This window comes from Rhinatrema bivittatum, chromosome 6 (genome assembly GCF_901001135.1).
Source record: "Rhinatrema bivittatum chromosome 6, aRhiBiv1.1, whole genome shotgun sequence".
NCBI classification, from domain to species: Eukaryota; Metazoa; Chordata; class Amphibia; order Gymnophiona; family Rhinatrematidae; genus Rhinatrema; species Rhinatrema bivittatum.
Window position 1 is genome coordinate 354,081,246 of NC_042620.1, and position 25,679 is coordinate 354,106,924.

At 44.9% G+C, this 25,679-nt stretch overlaps 1 long non-coding RNA gene across 1 annotated transcript; it reads left to right on the forward strand.

Moving 5' to 3' along the window:
* Window positions 1–18,855: 18,855 nt before the first annotated feature.
* Window positions 18,856–23,503, forward strand: LOC115094615. The gene is made up of 2 exons (XR_003857594.1): window positions 18,856–19,234; window positions 19,468–23,503. It is a non-coding gene; the product is annotated as an uncharacterized LOC115094615 (long non-coding RNA).
* The last annotated feature ends 2,176 nt before the right edge of the window (window positions 23,504–25,679 follow it).

The following is a 25,679-nucleotide window of genomic DNA, read 5'->3' on the forward strand; positions in this document are numbered from 1 at the left end:
TCGATGCAAAAGACTGTGAAGCCCCCCCTCTTGCTGCTGGACTGTTGCCTTCATCTCAAATTTGTTTCATTTCTAGTTAAGGTTTAGTTTGCTAAGGGAGTAGGAATGTGTCTAATTAACATCCTTTAAATGTATTAGTAAATTCACTATATGTCTAGTAGTGGCCTACAGGGGAATGATAAAAAAAAAGTTTTTTTTTTGTTTTTTTTTTTTTTGGGGGGGGGGGGCGGTTTGGTGAAGGTGGCACCTGCCTATAAATTAAAGGATGAGCTAGGGGTGGGTGGGTGAGGGGTGGGAGGGTTGAGAAATACAAATAGTCTAACTTCAGTTAGTCAACCAGAGTGACTCACTGCTCTGTTGATTAACAAATGTTGGTACCTAATCAAAACAAATCACACTACCTTAACCTCTTTCCAAGGTGAGTGCTGAATTTTTCAACGTTTTTACTTAGGTATACACTGCTCCTAGCTTATTTCTAGCTTCTGGCTACTTTTTGTTTTTTTTTAATATACAAACACTCTTAACATCTGCTTGTTATCTGCCTTACAGACTAATAAAAATAAACACACTAACTACTACTTATTAGCTGCCTTACTGGCTGACTATTAAAAAATGCAAACAGTCTAACTTCAGTTTATTCCCTGCCTTACTGACTATTAAAAGCACAAACACCCTAAATAATATTCCCAAATAGTTAACTTCATCCCATACTTTTATAAAAGAAAATTTCCCAAGCAAAAACTTACTGATTCCTTTCAGCCACCAGCAAGGTGATCCTCGCCTCTCAGTGCTCCCAGTGGTCAAATTCATCCTCTCCTGGTGGGGTGGGCTCAACTCTTGAGAATATTCTCAACATCCTGCTGAGTTTTTCCCTAACTTCTTAACAGGGCCCATATTTTTTTCCTGCCAACCACCAGGAGACTGGGATAGAACATTCACCCTCCCACTGGGGTTAAGGGGAACAGACACTTTACTTCCCATAGTGATTAAGGGAACAGATACCTCTTCTCCCAGCAAAACTGTAAGGGGTGGTTTGTTAGGATCTAAATCTATAGAGCAAGTACAGAAAAATCTTACATTCCCCTGTGCATCATCATAAAATATCCCCTTAACATTTACTTGCCCCAGCACCTAGAGATCTTCTAGGGCTTGCTCAATGGCAGCTGACTTGATGTCCTCGGGAACATTGCTTGATCTGCTACTGGGGTCCAAACCCTCCTGGGGGACTACTTGTTCTGCCTCTGGGTCCAGACCCTCCTGGGGACTGCTTGATCTGCCACTTGGGTCCACGTCATCCTGGGGGACCACTCGATCTTCCCCTTGTTAGGGTGAGAATCTGTTTGCTTCCTAGAATTGTTTTTTTTACTACATTTTTCTCACAAATCCCTCTATAATTCAGAATTCTCCAATGTAAGACTTTTCCAGTCATAGTTCTATAATTTAGGATTTTACTATCCTTTGATTTAAAGTGATATTTCACTGCAAGTTACCAACAATAGTCCAGGGGGCTGTGACATGCAAATCCCCTACCTGAGTCTCTGACTCATCTATTCAATGGTCATTTTAGCACCTTCATATTCAGGGTTTCCTAGGCTGGCGACTCATGTTACATAGATGCATTGTCCTCCTTTTTTCTCTGCTGCAGTTCAATTAATTGGTAGCTTGCTCTTTAACCTCTGTCTCCCTTGGGAGGTGGGTTTCATTGCCTCCCCCCAGTTGATCCACTTTTATTTTCCCCTCTAGTTATTTCTCAGGACCTCTTCTGCTCCCATCACAATTTCCTTCCTACCTCTCCATCTCCTATCTCCATACATTTGATTCCCCTATAATCCCCAATTCATACCTCCTTTACTGCTGCTGATTCCAGGCAGAAAGAGGAGGAGATCAATTGCAGCAAGAGAACAGAAGGGGAGGGGAGGTGTGGTATTAGGGAGCAGAGCAGTTCTTGCTCTGCTCCATCCCATCAAATCCCACTGCTCCCCTCCTCTCTGTATGCTGCTTGGTAGGGAAGGGCTGGAGCAGGGTGGAACAGGATGTAAGCGGTTGTTACCTACTGACTGAGATTCAGCAAGCTGGGAGGCAGGAATTCTGCTGCCTCCAGATTTTTGCCACCCTTTTCACAGGCCTAGTATGCCTATTGGCAAATCCAGGCCTGCTTGTCCTTCTAATTGATATCTGGCTGCCTGAAATTAGTAAGCTAATGTTTTATGTTTTGCATATCATAGTGTATTTTATTTATTTAATTGATCATTATAGATGTTTTATTTGTTTAATATTATTTTAAGTTTATATTGTAATCTACTTAGTATGATATTTTTGTTATAAGTAGGTTCTATTAAATTAATTAATTAATTAATTGATATTTTGTATTTCTAAAGGATAATTTTATACATTTTACCAGAGGAGCTTATTTTCTAAACCCTTGATCATTCTTCCTTTTTTTTAGGTCCCCTTTCATTATTTTCACACCTTTCAGTATATCTCTTCTGTTACAGTTTTATGTACTGTCTAGACAAATTTTGTGTTAATGCAGATTTCTTATTTAGCTCATTTTGTATGTATGTTTTTGTATCTTACAGTTTTTGTATCTTACAGTTTTTGTTGATTTATATATTTATCTCTCTCTAATTGTTTCTTAGTTTAAACTCTGTACTGTCTTCCATTGCCCAGGTTTTATGCTCCCTGTTTAATGTAACTTTACTTTCTACCTTGATGTTAATTGGTTTCCCCTCAGTTACATTGTAAACCGGTACGATAAGACCTAGTCTTGAGCATCGGTATAGGAAAAGAAATTAAATAAATAAATAAATAAATAAATGTAATTATTAGGCACATTCTGCATAAATGCAGCTTTATAAGGTGTGCATTTTATCAGCTTGAAATTTAGTTGGTAAAGGGCAGGACTGAGGGCATTATGGGGGATTGGACTAAGTGTTAGCCAGTGAAAGCTTTTAAGAAGCTAAAGTTAGCCCTGTAAGTCTCTGGTCAGAAGAATAGTTCTCAGGCATCTTTACACAGATGACTTTAGCTGGGTATATTCAGTGGAAATGTATCCAGGTAGGTTTCTCCTAGAACAAGTGATATTGCTTAGGCAGAATATAAAAAGATTAAATAAATATTTTGTAATTTTTATGTGCACTGCTTAGGTCAATCGACTTGTAGGGGTGGATTTTAAAACCCCTGCGCACGTAAATCCTCCCCGCAGAGCCCTGGGATGCACGTAAGTCCCGGGGCTTCATTAAAGGGGCATGTCGGAATGACGCGGCGTTTCGGGGGCGGCGATGCGGGCGTGGTTTCGGCTCGGGGGCGTTCTGGGGGTGTGGCCGCGGCCTCCGGACCAGCCCGCGGGACCGGAACACGGAGCGGGGCAGCCGGCCGGCGCGCGCTGATTTACGTCTGCTTTTAGCAGGCGTAAATCATGAAACAAAGGTAAGGGGGGTTTAGATAGGGCCGGGGGGGTGGGTTAGGTAGGGGAAGGAAGGGGAAGGTGGGGGGAGGGCGAAGGAAAGTTCCCTCCGAGGCCGCTCTGAAATCGGAGCGGCCTCGGAGGGAACAGGCAGCGTACGCTGGGCTCGGCGCGCGCAGGTTGCACAAATGTGTACCCCCTTGCACATGCCGACCCCGGATTTTATAAGATCTTATAAAATCTTATGTTATAATCTTATCTTATAAAATCCAGCGTACTTTTGTTTGCGCCTGGTGCGCGAACAAAAGTACGCGATTGCGTATTTTTTGAAGATCTACCTCCCCATTTGCAATGTATACATTTTAAAAGCAAATAAATAAATAAATAAATTGTTGCCTTGTTAACTTTCCTTCTCACCATTTTCTCAATAACCAGTTATATGCAGAGCAAAATGAATATGGATATCATATATGGTATAAATGAATTCATCAGTTTAACTGATTACATAAAACATACATTTATAATTTGATTCATGGAAAAGAAATGGTTCATTAATCCTAGTTATTTCAACCTACTGCCGCAATATTACAAAGAACACTAATTATCAATGCAGAATTCCATTTAGCAGCTCTCATTGTACAGATACATACCCGTAGTGTTCGTGCTTCTTTCTCATACACATACTGTACAGATTGTATGCTGGGATACATGGATGCAGAGATAACCGGTTCAGATTTTCAGGAAGGAAGTCCTTATTCTTCTGTACATGGAACCGAGACCCCTGTGCGGGATGGATCTTTTTACTGGCACCCATGGGCAGATAGAAAAGAAAGGATGATGGACCCATTCTGCACAAAACTCCCCTTTGCCTCCTCTCTCCTTATCGCCACACTCTGAGCCCCAGGATTCCACTGTTGGGAAGGATCAATAGCTTTTTACAAAGCCCCTTCTCTGTCCTCTGTACACAGCACTGATAATCACAGTCTTTGCATCCCACTTTACCGATAGTCGATCTGATGACTGAATAATATTTACAGCTTCAGTTTGGCTCCTAATCAAAGTCGATAAATAATAATTCAGCAGATAGATTACGGTAATAAACTTCTGACTCCACTTCTTTAGCAAAGTCAGTTTCTCTGGCAGCACTCTTTTAATACTTACATTTCTTCTCAATTATTCCAGTTACTTAGATTGATGTAGTTCAGTCCTCCTTTAAATTCCCAAATTTATTTTCCCCAGCACTTTCCACTAGTGCTTGGAGTTTAGTCCCCTATTTTAATCCTTTTACTCAACTCTTCTTAAATCCTTTAAATCCTTATGCAGCACCTGAAGAGTTCTTTGCACTCCCTTGAATTCGATCTTAGGCCTAGATTCATCAAATCACAGTAAATGTAGCAGAAATATGTTGAGTTAGCATCTCGTGAAAAAAAAGATGGGCATGGTTAGGGTAATTAACGACCTACCGCACCACATATATAAGATTTGTGTTGCATGTTATTCACTGCTTCACGTGTCATTTTACATCTGGCAAGTTATTTTCTTTGTTTATATATACCAGCTTCCTGTGGCTGCCTGTTTGAAAATGTGTCAGGCATTGGAGAGAAAGGAGAGGAGGTGAGTTGGTGGTTAGTTGGAGTTTAGCAGCTTTTTCTAGTGATTACCTGAATGAGTTGTCCTGTTTAGTGTTCTCATCTATTCTCCTTTACCTTTGTCTCTTATCTTTATCTGTGTGAGGAAGTTGTGAGTTTGTCTTGTTTGTTTGTTTCTTTGTGTGGAGGAAAGGAGTGATGGAGAGAGGAGTGGTGGAGGAGTGATGAGGAGAGGAGAGGTGGAGGTATGGTGAGGAGCGAAATGGTGGAGGTATGGTGAGGAGCAGGAGAGGATGGAGCATGGGTGTGGTGGGAGAGAAGAGGAGAGGCATGAGGAGAGGAGGGAGGAGGAGGGCAGGAGTGATAGGAGGAGGAGTAGGGATAATAGTAGAGATGGAGAGGAGGGAAGGGATAGGAGGAGGTGTGAGGGGAAGGGGCTAGGCATGTGAGTGTGGCTGGAGGGTAGGGCTAGAGAGAGAGAGGTTGGGGGGAGTTGTCAGAGCAAAAGCAGGAGGGGAGATGAAGGGAGGGGAGCGGGGAATGGGAGAGTGAGTGAGGATAGTGACACCTCTCTGGAAGTGGAAGTGGCAACCAATTTTTCTGGCAGTCAGGCAGCAGCTGGATCTTGTCTGCATGCCTTCAAGCTCAGCATAGAGGACAACAAGCAGTTCATCAATGGTGTCCTTCAGAATTACCACCTGCTCGAGAAGCAGTCCCCAGCTCCCAGGATGGCCCAGGGGCTGGCCTCCTAAACAAATGCAACCCCCAGCCAGCACAAAGCCCCAGGGAGGAAAAGGCCCATGAAGCCGACTGTCGCAAACCAGCCCTTACAAATTGCACTCAAAGATGACAATTCCAACAAAGTCAGGCTTGATCGCTATACAGCGGCAGGGTTCTTCCATCTAGCTATACAGCTAGATGGAAGAACCCTGCCGGGCCCATCCTGTTTACAGAGTTCCTGTGCCATCTTGCTGATGTGGATGGTCTATTGTCTGCCAGTGTTGTCCTGCTGCTTCTTTCTTATGATCTCCTCTATGCTCTGCCTGTAGTCCTGCCTCCTTGAAATGGTCTCCAGTCACAGTCCTGCTGGTGTCTCTTCTCATCTCATCCTGCTGTTGCCTCCATGCTGCTATCTCATCTCCTGGGGCTGCTACTTTCTCAACTCATTTCATCCTGCTGCTGTCTCCATGCTGCTGACTCATCTGCTGGGGCTGCTGCTGTCTCATCTCATCCTGCTGTTGCCTCCATGCTGAGTTCTCCAGTCCTGGTCCTGCTCCTTGCTATGTCAATGATGCTGCCATGGCCTTAGCTGTCCCATTTGAGTGCACTCTTTCAACATGGACTGTTGGGGGTCTTCTTTTGAACTCTGCTGCCTATTTGAGTGTAGAATAACTGACAGACTAAATGGACCAACTTCATTTCCTTTGCTACTGTGATGCTATAATTATCCACTATGCTTGGGATAATTTTCTAGGTGCCTATATATGTTTCTGAAGTTGACCTGATTCTGTTTTGTAAACACAAGAAAGAGTACAAAATAGCAGCAACACAAAATAATCACGTGATGCTTATGTGTGATTTAAATATCACATGATGTGTTTCCTTTTCCAGAGAAATATAATACGTTTGAGAGAACAAGATGGATACCTAGAGGTCTATGCAGTGTTGGAATCTGTGCACCCACAAATGCAACAAGAATTTCCCCCGATGCAGATAACTCAATACTTGGCCCTGTGTCAAGCGGTTGGTTTGAGTGTGCTTCATGTTTCCAGCAAGTTTAATTTTTCTATGCAAGTTAAAACCATTTCAAAAATTATATTAGTGTCACTCTCATGGACCCTTGGGCTGAGATGATGAGATGAGATGGTACAACCTCCGAAGAAGAACCCAAAAGGTCCTCACCATCAGCAGGTGGCGCTGATCGAAAGCAAGATGTGAGACGATCCGAGGTCTGGGCAGACAGCAAGCAAGAGAGACGATGAACAGTCCAAGTCAGGGAAGGTGGTGAACAGCAAGACATGAGGCAATCCATGGCCTGGGCAGGCAGCAAGCAAGAGAGAACCGAAGAACACTCCAAGCCAGGGCAGGCGGCAAAAATCAAGTCGTGAGGCGAAAGGCAAACCAGGTCAAGACAGAAGGCAATCCAGGAGCACGCTTCAGGACAGGGCACAAGAAAACCTGTTGCTGAGGCGTCTAGTGAAGAACAGAGATGCCCTTAAATAGGGGCAGCTCAGTGATGTCATTCAGAAGTGCTGACGATTTTTCCTGCCGCTGGCCTTTAAAGGTAGGACTGCCCAAGCAGTCCAACCATACTGCGTCCCCGGCATGGCTTGGGAGCGTTCCTGGGGGACGACTGTGTTATCGGCCGTGCAGCACGGTGAGGATGCGAATGCTGCAGGCCAAGTGTAACAGTACCCCCTCCTTTAAGACCCCTTCCCCGAGGTCTCGGCTTCTTGGGATGAGATGCATGAAAAGTTTTTAGAAGATTTTTATGTAAGATGTTCGAGGCAGGTTCCCACGTATTTTCCTCAGGACCAAAACCCTCCCAAGAAAGCAGATATTCCCATTTCTTCTTTCTTCATCGTACAACCAACACTTCCCTTACTTGGTAAACTTGATCTTCGGAAGAGAAGTCCAGTGATTTGGGGACTTTCTGAGAAGACCATGCAAGAACTAGGGACTTGAAAAGAGATACATGAAAGATGTTATGAATGCCCATGGAGGCAGGTAGGTGTAATTGATACGTTATGGGTCCAAGTTTGTAAAGGACTGGAAAGGGACCTACGTGTCGTGGTGCTAGTCTCATTGAGAGCAGATGGAGCTGGAGATAATGGGTGCTTAACCATACTTTATCCCTGGGTTTGAACTGAGGAGCTGGTCAACAGTGCATGTCCATGGCTATTTTTGCCTTCTGTGCTGCTCTGTTAAGCAGGTCTTCAGTGTGTATCCATAGTTCCTGAAGCTCCTGGGCTGTGAGTTCGGCTGCAGGTGATGGTACAGATAGTGTATTGGCAGCAGGGGTAAAGGCTGTTTCCCATACACAATCTGGAAAGGTGAGGACCCAGTTGCCGCGCTAATATCAGAGTTATGTGAAAACTCAGCCCATGGTAGAAAAAGCTGCTCAGTCATCTGATGTTCATTAATATAAGCCCTTAAGAAGGCTTTAAAGTTCGATTGACCCTTTTCACCTGACCATTGGCCTGAGGATGATAAGCTGTGGTATGATCCAGAGCAATATTACATTTCTGACAAAGAGAGTGCCAATACCTGGCTGTGAACTGTGTCCCTCTATCCAAAATTATGTGTTTGGGCAGTTCATGTAACCGGAATGTGAGAAACGAATAAGTGGGAGAAAGGTGTGGAGGGAAGGCCAGGGAGGGGAACAAAGTGTGCCATCTTCTAAAATCTATCAAAGACGACCCAAATTACAGAGTTTCCATTAGATAGAGGAAGGTCCACCACAAATTCCGAGAATATGTATGTCCAGGGTTCCTTTGGAGGGGGTAGTGGTTGCAAAAGTCCCCAAAGTCTTCCTACTAAGGGCTTCTGTTGAGCACAAGTAGGACAAGATTCTACATAGGCTTTCACATCCCTCTTAGAGGCCACCAATAATACCGTTGGAGAAGAACAAGGGTTCTCACTTGCCCCGGATGTCCAGCTATTCGAGAGTCGTGAGCTCATTTCAGTACCTTAAGCTGAAGACAGCATGGAACAACTATTTTCCTGGGGGGGCCAGAAGGATATGAGCTGGATCAATTACATGTCGTGGTTCCTCTGGTACTTCTTCATATTCGAAGGAATGAGATAGGGCATCTACTCAGATGTTCTTAGAGGCAGGATGATAGCGTATCTCAAAGTTGAAATGAGTGAAAAACAGGGACCAGTGGGCTTGTTGAGCATTTAAGCATTGTGCCTGGTGAAGGTGTTCCAAGTACTTGTGGTCTGAATAAATGGTAATCCCGTGTTGGGCACCCTCCAGCCACTGTCGCCATTCCTCCGGTTCCAATTTAATGGCCAAGAGCTCCTTATCTCCTATCCCATAGTTGCGTTCGGCAGGGGTGAACTTTCGTGAAAAGAAGGAGCAGGTATGGAGGACTCCTGAGTCAGAATACTGACTGCAAATGGCCCCTACTCCTGAATAGGAGGCACCAACTTCCAATTTAAAGGGACGAGATGGATATGGATGATGACGACATGGTTCACGAAGGAAGGCCTTCTTCAGTTCATGGAAGGCCTTAACTGCTTCTTGTGGCCAAAACTTAGTGTTAGCTCCCTTTTTAGTGAGATCTGTAAGAGGTGCAGTAATTTTAGAGTAATGAGGAATGAAACTTCGATAATTGCAAAGCCCAGGAATCTCTGCAGGGCGCGAAGCCCTATGGGTTGGGGCCAGTCCAGAATCTTTTGGACCTTCTTGGTATCCATGTGAAAACCGCGACTTGAGACTTTATACCTGAGGAACGGTAGGCTCTCTTCCTCGAAGATGCAGTTTTCAAGCTTAGCATATAGTTTATTCTCTCACAAGCGTTGCAGGATAAGGCAAAAGTGATGACGATGAGAGGGAAGGTCTTTAGAGAAAACAAGAATGTCATCGCGATAGATTACCACACAGCAATATAGGAGATCTCGGAACACATCATTCAAGAGGTTTTGAAATACAGCAGGGGCATTGCAGATTCTGAAGGACATTACCAAATATTCATATTGGCCATCTCACGTGTTAAAGGCTGTTTTCCACTCCTGATCTTATACACACAAGATTTTAAGACCCCCGAAGATCCAGTTTGGTAAACAGTTGAGCTCCCTGAAAGCAGTCAAATAATTCAGTGATAGTGGTTCTTCTTAGTTATAACATTAAGGCCATGATTGTCTATGCAAGGCCGCAAGGAACAGTCCTTTTTAGAGACGAAGAAGCCTGCTCCTGCAGGAGATGTAGAGGGCCTGATAAAGCCCTGATCTAGGTTTTCTTTAATGTATTGAGTCATAGCTGCTGTCTCTGGAAGCGATAGAGGGTAAACTCTGCCATGTGGTGGAGTAATGCTAGGCATAAGATTGTTGGCACAATTGTAGGGCCTATGAGGAGGTAGTTCTTCGGCCTTGGTCTTCAAGAATATATCAACATAGTCCACATACAGTGGTGGCAGATCAGGGAGGGTCGTGACCACTAGCAGCGCTGATGGTGGTTGAACTCGATCTAAACAGGAGCCATGGCACTGCGGGCCCCACTTAGAAAGTTGTAAAGATTCCCAGTTGAATTGGGGTGAATGGCGTTGCAACCAGGGGAGCCCCAAGACAATAGGGTGCATAGCCTTTTTGATGACCAGAAAGGGATACTTTCTGTATGAAGAATCCCTGTGCAAAGTTGGAGGGGAGTTGTGCTGGTGGTAATACACCCCAGGAGGGGGTATCCATGGATAGAAGAAATAGTCAGCAGATTTTCCTGGGCCACCATTGGTAAAGCCAAGGAGTGAACAAGCGCCCATGTGATAAAATTTCCCCCAGCACCAGAGTCAACAAGGGTTAGTGTGGAGTACTCTTGCCAGTCCAATTTTAGGGTGACAGGCAGGATGAGTTGGGGAGCAGGTGTGGTAAGACCCAGGAACAACTCCCTGCCAGCTCCTAGGTTCCCCAGTTTCTGTGGGCACTGCGCTAAGTGATGTCCTAACCACCACAGAGAAGCAGAGGCCCAAGGTATGGCAGTGAATCATCTCCTCCGCCGTGAGCTGGGTCTGTCCCAACTGCATGGGTTCTTCAGCTCATATCAAGCTGGGAGTATTAGAGGAGGCTGATGCTGGTTCCACTTGAGAACAAGAAAAGGCGAACAGCACTGGCCAATGTGGCTTTACCTCCTGAGACCACTGCTGTAGACGACGGTCAATCCGACCAGCCAGATCGATCAGTTTGTCTAATGAGCCGGGTAACTCCCAGGCGGCTAATTAATCTTTTATTCGGGACGATAGTCCCTCTGGAAATATGCACCAAAGGCTATCCTCCCTCCAATTTAGTTCAGTGGCTAAAGACCTGAACTCAATGGTATAGTCCATGAGTGGGCATGTCCCCTGGCGAAGATGAAACAGATCAGAACCTGCTATAGTGAATTGTCCAGGCTTATCAAATACCTGCTTAAAGGTTTTAACAAAGTCCTGCAAATTTTGTAGTAGATGATCTCCACGTTCCCAAAGAGGAGACGCCCATGCTTAGACCTTCCCATCCAGTAGAGAAAGGATGAAGGTGGTCTTGATGGAGTCAGTGGGAAACTGCACTGGATGGATAGCGAAGTGCAGAAAACACTGGTTCAGGAAAATGCGACATTGGGCTGGATCCCCAGTGTATCTTAGAGGTACTGGCAGACAGGTCATAGGGACGGCAGCAGCCATCAGAGGAATCTTCGAGGGAGCAGTGGGTACCGAAGCTGCTGCAGTGTCCAGCTGCACACTGAGGTATTTGTTACGCATGCCGTCCACAGCAGCCCCGCAGCGCAGCCCTCTCACCTCATTAGATGGACTGCAGCTGCTGGCTCTTCTTCGCTGGAGGCGGTGGGCCATCAGCTCCAACCTCAGGTTCCCTCTGGTGCCTCCGGCCCTTCCGCACTGCCCAGTGTTGCCAGCCAGAATGTTCCTGTTTGTCGGGCCTCTCCGCGTGGCCCGCAGAGAGACGCTGCCACCAGCGTCGCGCCCCTTCCTAGGCGCATGCACAACAATGATTCTTTTAAAGGGCCCGTAGCAGGAACCTGGCCATGGACCCGGATGCTGACGTCAGACCCTTCAGCATATAAAAGCTCTGGCCTCGCTCCATAGCGTAGCCTTTCCAATAGGTCTCCTCCTACTCCGAGTACTCGTTGCTATTCCTTGAATCGTCTCATCATGTGTTCCTGTCTTCCTGTGGTTCCCGGTTCCTGTTCACCTAGTTCCTGTTCGTCTATGTGTTGGATTGACTCTCTGGACTTGACCTTTACTACGCCTGACTACTCTTCAGCTTCTCTCCAGCCCTGGACCTCCGCTACGCCTGACTACTCTTCAGCTTCTCTCCAACCCTGGATCTCCACTACGCCTGACTACTCTTCAGCTTCTTTCCAACCCTGGACCTCCGCTACGCCTGACTACTCTTCAGCTACTCTCCAGCCTTGGACCTCCGCAACGCATGACTATTCTTCAGTCTCTCTCCAGCCCCGGGCCTCTGCTACGTCTGACCATTTCTGCCTTCTCCGCGCCCTGACCACTGCCTTGCCTGACCATGCCTGCCTTCTCTGTGCCGAGACCCTTGCTTTGCACGACTTCGCTACAGACTCTCCTTCATCCAGAGTTCTTTGTTGCTTGCCACAACTTCCATTCACCACCGGCTCAAAATCCAGCCTGTCAGTGATGCCTCTCCTCTGGACGTGGACTTTCAAGGCTTAGGTCTTCCTTTGCTCGGGTGCCTCCAGTTCCCTATTGTTCCTTTGGCACCTGAGCCCTTGTACCGAATCCAGTACAGGATAGAACTATGCCATCTACCGAGTGCTGTCTCTGGGCTGCACTGCTACTCACCTCTAACTAACCTTGAGGCCCACCTAAGTCCTGCCGGCCCCGGCACCCAAAGACTCAACCCGAGGGGAACAAGGGCTGGTATAGGTGAAGCTCCAGTGGCCTCTAGCTTCAGCCCACTCCACCAGCTGATGGTGGGGACCCGTAGGTCCTCGCCTATGGGTTGCATCAACCTCACTTTAGCCCAAGGGTCCACCTCCGATGCAACAGTGTTCCAAGGTATTTTTCAAAAGTTCCAGGCACTGTTGCTACTGCTGGATTCCTTGAGCCAGACCAGGAATGGCTTGTAGACCTAAGAGATCTTCCGGATCCATGGCCTCAGCAATCTGTTACTCTCATGGACCTTTGGGATGAGATGAGATTGGTGCAACCTCCAAAGAAGAACCCCGAAGGTCCTCACTGTCAGAAGGCGGCACTGATCGAAAGAAAGACGTGAGACGATCCGATGTCTGTTTACTGTAAGACAACTTTTGTCAAGGTTATTGTTAAAAATGTAAACCGACTTGATTAGTAATTCTGTTACTGGAAAATCGGTATATAAAAATGCTAAATAAATAAATAAATGTTTGTGCAGAGAGCAAGCAAGAGAAATGATGAACAGTCCAAGTCAGGGCAGGTGGTGACCAGCAAGACATGAGGCGATCTGTGGTTTGGGCAGGCAGCAAGCAAGAGAGAGACGATGAACACTCCAAGTCAGGGTAGGCGGCAAACCGGAAGATGTGTGGCGATCCGCAATCTGGACAGGCAGCAAGCAAGAGAGAACCGAAGAACACTCCAATTCAGGGCAGGTGGCGAACAGCAAGTCGTGAGGCGAAGGGCGAACCAGGTCAAGCCAGAAGACAATCTAGGAGCACACTTCAGGACAGGGTACAAAGAATCCTGTTGCTGAGGTGTCTAAGGACAGAGCTGCCCTTAACTAGGGGCAGCTCAGTGATGTCATTCAGAGGTGCCACCGATTTTTCCCGCCGCTGGCCCTTTAAAGACACGACTGCTGCACACACACCTAAGCAGTCCAACCATATGGCATCCCTGGCATGGCATGGCAGTGTTCCTGGGGGTTGGCCATGTCGTTGGCCGTGCAGCACGGTGACTATGGCCAGCTGCGGATCGCGAATGCGGCTGGCTAGGCGTAACAAATAGAGACTTGACTATGGACTAAATTGGACTGATGATTACTACACTTGAACCACTGTCTGTATACATTTGCAAATGGTTCATTATATGATGGTCCTTGTGGAACTGAGCAGTGATCCCTCAGGCCTGGATGCACAAACTTAGACTCCAGCCTTTTAAAAGCACTTCTTTATTTGGGTAATTACAGTAAACAAACATTAGTAGATTGTCTTATCTTCAGAACAGTGTACTCTGATTACTCTCAATTTAGTACTGCTTCCCTCAGTACTCACAGATTCGTTCCTGCTCAGTGTTTGGACAGCATTATTCTGCAGGAGCTGCCTTCCTCCTGGAGTCCTGGCCCTGGACTGACTATCCCCACCTGGGACCCAGTCCTTATTCCTCCCCTGCTGGGCCCCGTCCACAGAGCTCTCTCTCTCTCAAGGGGAATTAAGGTGGACCAGGCAGCTAGCCTGGTCCTGGATAGGTATAAGGGAGAAAATGGGGGTACTGTGTCACAGTCCTTTAGATTCAAAGAAACTCATTTTTAAGGGAGTAAGGAGGGTGGTTGAAATCATTATTTGTGTTTTGTAGATGCCATCACTATTTCCCAGCAAAGATTATGAAAACAAATGATTTTTCAGATCCTGTATGTAAAATTTGTATTTTAACATTTTAAAAGATTTTAGAAATATTTTATAGCAATTGAATTTCCACATCTAAAGGATATTAGCAATTGAACAAGAAAAACATTCACGGAAGGCCTTGGATGTTTGGTGGAGGGTTTGGAGGGTGATGGTGGTAAGGGTTATCAGGACGAGAGGGACTGGAGGCTGAATTGAATTGAAATATCTAAAAAGGTGGTGTGGTGGGTGTTCATCAAACCTCTTTAGCCCTCTGCTTGTTTTGAATTATTTGGGAAGTTGGGGGATTTGGGGAGGTAGGGGGAGGGGAATTGATGCACTAGCCCCAACATTGTTTAAATTATTTTGGAGGGTGGAGGTGGTTGGGGGCATCACCCTGCTTGCCTTGATTTTTTTTCTCCCGTTTTTACTTATCTGGCTATAGGTTGAATGTAGCTGGTGTTAAGGTTCAGGTTCCTTAGGCAGGTTTAAAGTTATCTGGTATGACTACAGTGGAGTATATTCAGTGAAAGATGTTGCCTGATGAATATACTAGCTAACTTTAACCAGTTAACATGCCTCTTGCTGGCTTACTGAAGATGGGTCCAATTATTCCTAGCTAAGCATCAATCAAGTAAAATCTTATTTCCATAAAATCAGGAGAAATGTACATATAAATGTGATTTGTTTAGTACTAAAAACTACTGGGCCTTATTTTGTATAAATAGTCTGCCTTTTTTTTTTTTATAAGAAAGGGCATTCAAATGTAGAAATGTGTGATCATGTTTTGCACTTAAAGTGTTAATTATTCAGTACAAAATGACCCAAATATTTGCCTCAGTTTTTCACCCTGCAACCCCCAAAGAATATTATATATGGCCAGTTGTGCATTCTTTTAGTCAGAATCTATGAGAATTTGCCATAATGTTCTCCGATTGAGGCATAGAAAATGCTCAATAGACTTTGTATCATTACTGTGATAAAAGTTTTCACTGCAAAGAGAATACCAAATTCTTGTGAAATTAGTGGTAAGAAATGTACTTGTCACATATATTTGAAGAGTATGCATGTATGGCAATAATACAATGCACAGTTCCTACTATTTAGCATCTTCAGACCTAATAGTGAGGCTAGAGCAGACATAATTGTCTACTTTAAAAATGCCGCAGAGGCTGATGACATCTTACAGACTAACAGATTTATTGAGACATCAGCTTTTGAGGACAAGAGTCCACTTTGTCACCTGCCCTTGAAAGTTTATGGCTCAATAAATCTGTTAATATATAAAGTGCCACCATCCTCTGTGTCGTCTTTGCTACTCTACTCAGACTATCCCATTGGAACTTATTATAACTATCTACTGTAGTACTTGACAAGGACAATTTAATTTCTAAATAAATATACTGGAAATAGGACTTGGTAATTGGGATTTCTGGACAAGATAACCAGACTTCTGGTTTTCAGTAACTTCATGAATATATTTGCATAATTTAAATATAGTTATATACAGATGATGGCAGAAAATGACCAGTTGGTCCGTCCAGTATGCCCATTCATTCCTGCCCACACTGCAGGAATTCCTGCAAAGTGTTTCAGGTTCACTCTGTAGGTGTGGTAAAACACAAGGACACAGATGGTCGGTGTCCTGCTGGCTCCCTTCATGACAGAATCTGCTACTCAAAAAACAAAGCCAGCCTCACTCACTCACAATCTGAGTCTGCACAACTGTAGATACCAGAATAAACAATGTTACACAAAGCAATACCGTAAAGACAATATACAGCTATAGCAAAGCCAATAGTTGCAATGATATAGAACAAATACTTTTCTTAGTTATTAGGAGGGCAACTGAGTTGCTTCTGTCAGTGAGGATTCTCTCTCTCTGTCCCTTTGCCATCTCCTTCCCATGCCTCTGTTAGTTCTTGTTGCGGAAGTGGGCCTAGGGGAAGTTGGCACAACCTGCAGGGAGGAGCCCTCCAAGATCCCACCATTGGCAGGTGGAGCTGGCTGAAGCAGAGGCCTAACAGGAGCTTCACCAATACCAGCCCTCATTCCCCTTAGATTGAGCCCTTGAGTACCGGGGTTGGCTGGACTTGGGCGCAGGCCTCTGTGAAGGTGAAGTTCTGTTGCATAGAAGATGACGTGGCCCAGCACAGTGAGAGAAAGCGGAGTTAGATTAAGCAGTGGTCTGGGCAGGTGGCAGGCAAGCAGAATCCAGAAAAGGCTGAGATCCTGAGGCGGGCACAAAGTCACGGTCCAGGCAGAGGGTCATGCCAGACGGAGGTCAGTCAACAATGATTAGCAGGCAGAGGTCGGAGGCTGGCGGAGGTCAAGCAGAGTCAAGTTCAAGCCATGGTTAAAGCCAGAGTTCAAACCAAGGAGGCAAGGAACAATGAGGAGGACTGACCAGGAAGACTAGGGCTCAGGTTGAAGACACAGAGCAGGAACATAGCAGGAATCATGATGCAGGAATGGACATTGAGTGAAGAATGCTGAGGATAAGCACAATTCCAAAGAAGCGACCTATTGCCGAAGCAAGGAGAGGCAGGAGAGGTGGCCTTTTATAGTCCCAGTCAGTAATGTCATCAAGGGGCGCTGTGAGAGAGTTCCTGCTGCGGGCCCTTTAAATGCCAGCAAGTAGGGTACGCACATGTCTAGAGAAGCTCCTTCAGCATTGCAAGTGTTGGCAGCATGGGCCTAGTTTCTCCATGCCGGGTGACTGTGTCCTTGCCAGGAAGTCTGGTCATAGCGTCAGAGCTCAGCGTGTTGGGGTGTGGGCTGGAGGTAAGAGTGGCGGGCTGTGGGATGGTCCCGTGTCCTGCTGAACACACAATACTCCGTCCTCTAAAGCATCCCCTGAGGGTTTAGGTTTCCTGGGGTGTGAGGCGTGAAATTCCTTCAGGAGATTTCTGTCCAACATATTGGAGGCAGGCTTCCTCGAGTTCTCTTCCGATCCGAATCCTTCCCATGATATCAGGTACACCCATCTCTTGGCTTGATGTCTTATGTCCAGAATTTCTTTCACTTGATAGGTAACATCTTCGTCAGAGAATACCTCTTGAGGCTTGGATAGTTTCCTTGAGGGCCAAGTAAGAACTTGAGGCTTTAGAAGAGATACATGGAATATGTTCTGGATTGCTAGGAAATCTGGTAGGCGCAACTGGTAGGTTACTGGGCCTCCCTAGCAGGTGATCGGGAAGGGCCTGATGTATCAGTGGGCAAGTCTCATGGAAGGCATCCGGAGCTGAATATGACAGGTGCTAATCCAGGCCTTGTCCCCTGGCTTAAATTGCGGTGCAGGTCTAAGGTGTGCGTCCGTGGTTCTGGCTCTCTCCGCCACCTTCTGGAGCATATCCTCAGTACAGACCCAGAGTTCTTGGAGCTCCTGAGCAGTCAATTGAGCTGCAGGTTAGGGAACGGTCAAAGGGATTGGCAAAGGGGGTAAAGGCTGCCTTCCATAAACAATCTGAAAGGGAGATGACCAGGAAGCGGTGCTGAAGTGGGAGTTGTGGGAGAATTCTACCCAAGGAAGAAGAGAGACCCAGTTATCCTGATGGTCATTTGCATAAGCTCTTAGGAAAGTCTTTAAATTCGGTTGTTTCGTTTGGACTGGCCATTGGCTTGGGGGTGGTAAGCCGCTGAATAGACCAAAGTGATGATGAACTTTTTACAGAGGGAGTGCCAGTACTTGGCCGTAAACTGGGTTCTATGGTCAGAAACAATATGTTTGGGCATGCTGTGCAGGCAGAAAATATGGTGCATGAATAACTGGGCCAGTTCCAGGGCCATGGGAAGTTAAGGAAGTGGGATGAAATGAGCCATTTTAGAGAAACAGTCGATTACGACCCAAATGATTGTGCAGCCATTGGAGAGAGGGAGATCCACCACAAAATTGGTGGACAAATAGGTCCAGGGTTCCCTGTGGGCTGGCAACAGCTATAACCCCCATGGTTGCCCCACTAATCATTTCTGCTGTGCACATGTGGGACAGGAGTCCACGAAGGCCCAGACATCTCTCTGCATTTGGAGCCACTAGTAGTATTGCTGGAGTGTAGCGAGAGTTCGGGCCAAGACATCTCTCTGCATTTGGGGCCACTAGTAGTATTGCTGGAGTGTAGTTCGGGTCTCAGTGTAGTTTGGGTCTCAGGGATAGATAATGGATACATTTGCCATGAGGGGGTTCAGAATTAGGAAGCAGTTCAATGGTACAGTTGTATATCCTGTGAGAAGGTAAAGTCTTTGCCCTCTTTTTGAAGAAGACGTCTGCATAGACCATCTATGGTAGAGGTAATTTTTTGAGGGTGACTGCTAATGGCAAACAAAGTGGTGGTTTGACAGACTGCAAGCAGGTGCTGTGAAGGGGCAGGGCGTGGGTGGGGGAGGGGTGGGGGCATGGTCAGGATCCTGGCACAGCAGCCATATTTGCTGCTGTGCTGGGGATCGCGTGCTGGCAGTTGGCTGGCACGTGCAACTTGCGCCTGCCCAGAGGCAGGCAAAAAGGTAAAATAAAGGTTGGGGGGGGGGGTTTAGAGTAGGGCTAGTGGGGAGAAAGGTTAGGGGAAGGGGTGGGAAGGGGTGGGAAAGTCAGACCAGGGGAAGGGAAATTCCCTCTCAGGCCACTCCTATTTCGGGGGAAGGCAGTGCACCTTGCGTGCGCTGCCCCCCCGCCCCCTGATTTCATATCTACGCCACGCACGCTGCTTTTAAAATGTATCCCTATGTATAGAGAGACTTATATCAGTTCCCAAAACATGCTCCACAGTGCCCAATGCCCACATTTGGGAGCATTGAAATTTCACATTAATATTTTTGTGATAAGTAAGATATTCCCATATTGACTCTAATTCTTTGTTTTTAAATAGTTTTTGCATCCGTTGGTATCATTTGAGGTATATTTAGTCACTCTGTGTTTGCGGCAGCCATCTTGAAAGTTGACCTTTTACAACAGCCACGTGTGTTTTTGGTTAAAAAGTTCCTCTGCAGGTAAGAATAAAATATTTTTTTACAAATTTTGCTGGAAAACTATACAAAAGTGTTTAGTTATCATTTTGATTTTAATTATTTTAAAATTGAAAATGTTTATAGATATGTAAATTGCATCGATTCAGTGATGTTCCCAAATGTGAACAATGGGCACAACTGTGACTATGTTCCCATTTGGGAACATCCTTATATTTAAGTGATTTAATATTCAATATGCTATTATATCTTTACAGAATGTCTAAGAAACGACTTTCCAGTGCAGAAGCATTAACATTCATTTTAGATGAGTATCAAAGTTGTGAAGATGGTGAATCCTTAGAAGAATATGAACGTTTAGCCGACGTTATTTACGAAGCCGTAGAAAGTGATGACATAAGAGACATAGTGTTGCTACCTCCAAATAAAGTTGATAATGTGTCTGATGAAGAAGTGATTGACGAAGATGATCTACTGCCTTCGGCTCTGCCAAATGAAATGCCTGGAACTGTAGCTATACTAAAGGATGCGGCAGCCATTGGTTCCTCTGAAGGAATTTCTGAACAACATCATTCACTATCTGGACAATTTTCTATACATGGAGCTTGACACATCTCACAGCTGTTCCAAAGGCTTCAGGAAATGGCCTTGGAGTTTGGCATTCCTTTGGCTAATGACAAATTCCTTGGTCTAGTTAGCTACCTCATATTTCTCAGCATTGTTTTTGATTCCAGAGCAATGGTGTCTAGGCTGCCACAAGGCAAGCTAGTTACAGTCCACCTTGGTACTTGAGACCCTGTGCCATTTGTGGTTGCTTATTGGAACCTTCTTGTGGGCATATGTTCTTGTGCAAGTTGATGCTTGAGGTGATCCAGAATCACCATAGGATTCAGGTGACCACCCAGATGAGGGAAAACCTGTTTGTGTTCAATGAAATAAATGTATGGTTGCCTCCACCTGTCTTCAAGCAGTGATTTAAAACTGACACCTCTGGGGGTAGGTTTTGGGCTTTTCTGTCAAAGTTCATGGTGTGCTTCCAAATAGTGATAGACTGGGAAGTTTTGGGAGTTACTTGCCGTATCACCTTCCTGGAGCTCTTCCTGATCATGGTTGCTTTGCATGTGTGAGGTGACCACTTGAGCAACAGGAGCAGGATATTCCAAAGTGACAACATGACAGTGATTGAAGTTATTACCTGTCAAACCACCAAGTGTCTTTTTCTGAACAGATGAGGGAATGTGTTTAATAAACTTGAAACTTAATGTCAGTGCACGAGCGAAGTATTTCCCTGGCTTTCAGAAGCAAATTGCTATGTTTCTCACATTGTAAGTGGTTCTCCTCCAGGTAACTGTATCTGTGATGTAGTAGGAACTCTTAGTCCCATATCATCTGTGAATGTGTGGAGCATGGAGGCATGGTGCAAGCTGTGAGGATCCATGGCCCCTGCAGCAGGGCCCAATTTCTGATTACCTGGCGGTGGAGTACACTGTCTTTGTTAGGCGGTTGGTAGTTTCCAGGTTCATTGTGCACTCTCAACTAGCAGGCTTTGCCTTTTTCTCCAAGACACAGGGTTAGTCCAATGCTTTTTTTCAGTTTCCTAGTTAAGAGAGTAAATGGCAGGATGGGCTTGGGAGGCTGGTGTGAGTCTTGACACCTGTAGGCTTGGTCACCCATTAATATCTGGTGTCCCTTTTGCATTTGCTACTGTCTGTTGCTTTCTTCCCATTCAAGGTGGCTTACTTTCAGCAATCTACTCATCCTACATAAGGCAATGTGATGGCACACCAGAGTTTGTGCTCCATTGAACTTATTCTTTTCCTCTTTCCCTGCAAAGCTCTAGAATTGATGTTGGCCAATTTGGATTATTACACTTATTCATCTTCTGGACTGAAAGACCATTTTGGCACGCACATGGGATTGGCAGCAACAGAAAATAAATAAATAAATGTGTGGATATAATGGCTTGGTCATAGGGGAATATACTGGGATGACCGGATTCCGGGTGCGCATGAGTTGTTGGTTAGGTTGGCTCATCTCGATATTTCAGTTATTCATCTTGGGGGCAGAGATATGGGTGATTTGTCTGGGCAGCAGCTGAGGGTTGCTATTAGGAATGACATTGCACTCCTCATGTCTTGGTTGCCTGGAACTCACATTTAGGCCAATGCTTACTGACACTCTAAAAACGTGCATCCAAACTGGATGCACTTTTTTTTTAATATGCGCACAATCACCTCTCCTGGGCGCTCAATGCAATAGGCAAATGAGCCACTACATTAAAAAGGACGTGCTAGAGATAAATTGTGTATCTCTAGCGGTGTCCATGGCATCGGGTGCCCAGGAGAAGTTGCTGTGTATGGGTTAGGGAAATGGACGCTCAATTTTACAAGCATCCATTTCCCTAACCTGTGCATAGCCACTAGTTAGGAAAATTGAAAATGGACGCTAGTTAGCTGAACATCTGTTTTCCTAACCAGTCCACCAGCAAGACATTTTTTTTTACATTACTCCTTTTTTCGGTTCCTCCTACTTAATATCGCCACCATATTAAGCTACGCACTGGTTTGGACGCGCATTTTGGACACATTATACGTGTCCAACCGCAGGTTAACTAGTGCAGTAGTCTGAGTGCAAGGTATTGCATCGGCTTGATTGTCTGGTTGGAGATTGTTCTTGTCACCAATGAAGTCAGTTTCCCTCTGACATTCACATAGCAACCAAGGTCAGACAGCAGGTAGGCAAATTCATAATTCTGCATGGAGGATCATCTGTCAGACATGACTGGGCTTCAACTGATTGTGCAGACCTATATCAGCCTGACAGTTTACACCTATCTCCCTTGGGTCAGGACCTCTTCCTCAATGCCTCAAAAATGGCTATGTTAAAAATAAAAAGAGGGGGGAATCTAAGGAAGCATTTTGTGAAGATCGCAGCTTGGTTTGAGTGGGCCTGGGCAAACCTATAGGGACTGCCTGGGTCCTGTAGTAAGGTAAATAAGTCAATATGGGTGGGAATATGTGTATGGTTGGGCAATGTGATCTTCAATAAGACTCCCAATAGAATGACTGGGGTCATCTGACATGTAGGTGTCAGGCCTTGGTGTGGTGTCAGGCCAGGGACTCTTGATTAGGCCATATTTTAGATCTGGAGGGCTGGCAGTCCTGCTTGCAAGGGATGGGCTCTCCAGAAGTCCCAGACCTACTTCCTTCCCCTGGAGGAATATTGGTTTGCTTTCCTGGGAAAGGCCAGGGGTTTGGCCAATCCTCCCCCTTTGGGTTCACTTAGCCTTGGTTCATTTCCATGTAAAAATATAAAGGGCTCAGGAACATAGTCTAAAATCCCTGGTCAGGGTAACTGAATAAAACTACACCTTCAATATTTCTCTGGGTGTTCATTTGAATGTCTGATATAATGTAGGCAAGGCTTGGATATCTAATTGCTGCCCTGATTAAAGTACAATACCAAGCAGTGTGTACAGGCAACTCATGAAGTTGGACTTCCTGTTGTGCTGGCCTTCTATTCTTTGCTGGTGAGGAGGAAGAGGAGAGAGTGAGCTGGTGCTCAGGTATTACCATCCAGAGCAGCCTCCTATCATGACCATGTGGTTGCTGAGAAGGTAACTTTCAGGTTTCAGTCCATTGGACCAGGTCTCACCCATGCCTTCCTGCAGCCCCCACATGCTTTTTAAAACCACTCCCTTGACTTCAGGGCGCTGTAACCCCGTTGTCTCTGGAGAGGGAGCTGCTTGCTGGTGGACTTTTAGAAATGAACTTTCCATCCTTCCCAATCTTCAATGTAGGACAGCTTACGCTGTAGTCAACTGTATTAGTTAGACCAAGGAACACAGTCTTTCTTACTATGTTGATTGGTTACTTGTTCAAATGTTTGTTCTAATTTGCTGTTTCAGTGTTTTTTTATGCAGCTGTTGGGGTGGATTTCCTGAGCCTAGGTGGGTTGTGGGGCACAAAGATTTGGGCAGTGTAATCTGTAAAAAGGCTCACAATAGAAGAGCTGTGGTCCTCTGTCTCCTGGGCTTCAGTCCCTAGTATATTATAGCTCAAAGGGTTGGCAGTCCTGCTTGCAAAGTGCAGACTATCCAGAAGGCTCAGAACTATTTCATTTTCCGGGAGGACTCCTGGTCTTGCTTGCTTGGGGTGGGCTTTTCCCTCCTTCTCCTCCCTCTTTGGATTGGCTTTGCCTTGGTTTCCATATATGTAAGTAATGGACTTTGGTACATAATCCAGAATCTCCTGTCAAAGGTAATTGAATAAAACTGTGACCTTTCCACTTGAAGCACATGTCTCTGGGTGTTCATTTGAGCATTTGATAACTAAGCAGATAGGGATCATGTTACGGCTGCCCCGGTTTATACAAATAATATTTTTTGTTATTTAGTTAGTTATGCCTATTTTTTTAAGCATCACAAACAGTGTTCATTCCAACACGAGTAATTTAGGGCATAAAAACACATAAGTACATAGGGCCTGATTTTTAAAAGCATTTACACGCTTTTGAAAATTGCTGCACTATATGCCAGGGGTGGCAAGCTCCGGTCCTTGAGTGCCACAAACAGGCCAGGTTTTCAGGACATCCATCATGAATATGCATGTGATAGGTTTGTATATAATGGAGGCAATGCATGTAAATCTCTTTCATGCATATTCAATAGGGATATCCTGAAAACATAGCCTGTTTGTGGCTCTCGAGGACTGAAGATGGCCACCCCTGCTATATGCTGTAGAATTATCCATAGGATATTCATGTGAAAGTGCACTTTACACCTTTGAATTGCCATAGGATTTTGAAAATTGCTGTGCTGGTATATTACATATACACTTGTAACTCTTTTTAAAATTACCTCCTTGCTGAATTTATATAGTAATATGTTTCAGTGTGTCTAGGAAGGCATGGTCAAATATTTTTTTAAATGAGCACGTTGCTTGTTACCCTTAAAGCTGAAGCCTTCAGCAGCCTTATTCTACTGCAAATGATACAAGACTGGTGCATTTTAATCACTTTGGGGTACATAATCAAAAGCTATTTAGACAGATAACAGGAAAGTTATCCGCTTTAAATTACTTTGGGATTCATATTCAAAAGCATTTAGATGGATAATGGGAAAGTTATCCGTCTAAATGGCTTAGCTGCATTTTTTAAATGCTTACTCAGCTAAATTCTAGCTGGATAATTTGGTATGTCAGTGGCATTCCTGGAGTGGGAGGTAGACATTCCAAGGGAAAATCTGAGTTAGCCAGTTAACTTAACCAGCTAACTTATCTGACTATATTCAGCTGTGCGGCATCACTGCTGAATATCCCTGTTAAGTTAGCCAGATATGGGTGTATGGCTAACTTAACTAGCCACTTAGCAGCTGAATATGTACCTCTTTATGTTTTCAAAGCTTTTGCGAATTACATTTCAGAGTGGGTGTTTGAATTATAGTGTGTTTTGGAACACTGTCTACCATCTCGGGCATTGTGTTCATGCGCTGCTCGAATTTTCATTGCTTCGGGGGACAGAAATAGCAGCAGAATATTTTGTCTTGTACTACAGTTGCCACTCTGTCACTTGCATATGTATAGTATGCTAAATAAAGGATGTTTTAATATAAATAAATAGTACTACTTATTATCACATTGTCAATTAAAGCCATTGCATGAGGTAAGCCAGATGCAGCAAATGACAGCTTCAATATTTGTACACAGCCTGGTGATTGTCTAATATATACAAAATAAAAATGTAATGCGAGTTTTCTTCATGCTTGAAGAAGCGTCTCTGCTACTTTGGTTAACGTTGATAAAAGTTCATAAAAAGTAATGAGGTTAATATCCAAAGCAGTTATCCAGATAAATTCTGAGGTTTGTATATTGGGCCCCTATGAACTGATAATTTTATCTTGCTAAGCCATTAGCTGAACCAAATTTATCTGGATAAATCGGGGGTGTTCAGAGGTAGAGTTCAGTTAGCTGAATAACTTATCTGGCTATCTCCGATATTCAGAGTTAGGAAAATAAGTTATTTGGCTGTTACTCCAAGCTGGGTTAAATGTATCCAGGAATGTGTTACCGGATAACTTCACTCTTAACCAGCTGTATTCAAAAAGGTCCATATTCAACCTCTGGTTGGCTAGGAAAGTGAGCCAAATAAACTTATCTGACTACCTGCTGCTAAGTGTAGCCAGCTTTCTTAAAGTTAGCCAGATGAACTTACCTGGCTAACTTTAGGACTATTCTTCCGAGTATCCTAAAGTTATTCATTAGCTGGATAACACTGAAAATTGGGGTTATCCAGCTAACTTACATCTAGCTTCACGAAGTCTTGGCAGAGGTCCCACTATCATGTCGCTGCGATAGTGGGCCCCTTCTCTGAAAACACATTGCGGCTGTATGGTGCGTTCTTTTGTGCATCAGCCAAACACCGTGACACAAAGAAAGTAGCGAGTAGCCCTTTAATGTGATGTCAGCCCTAA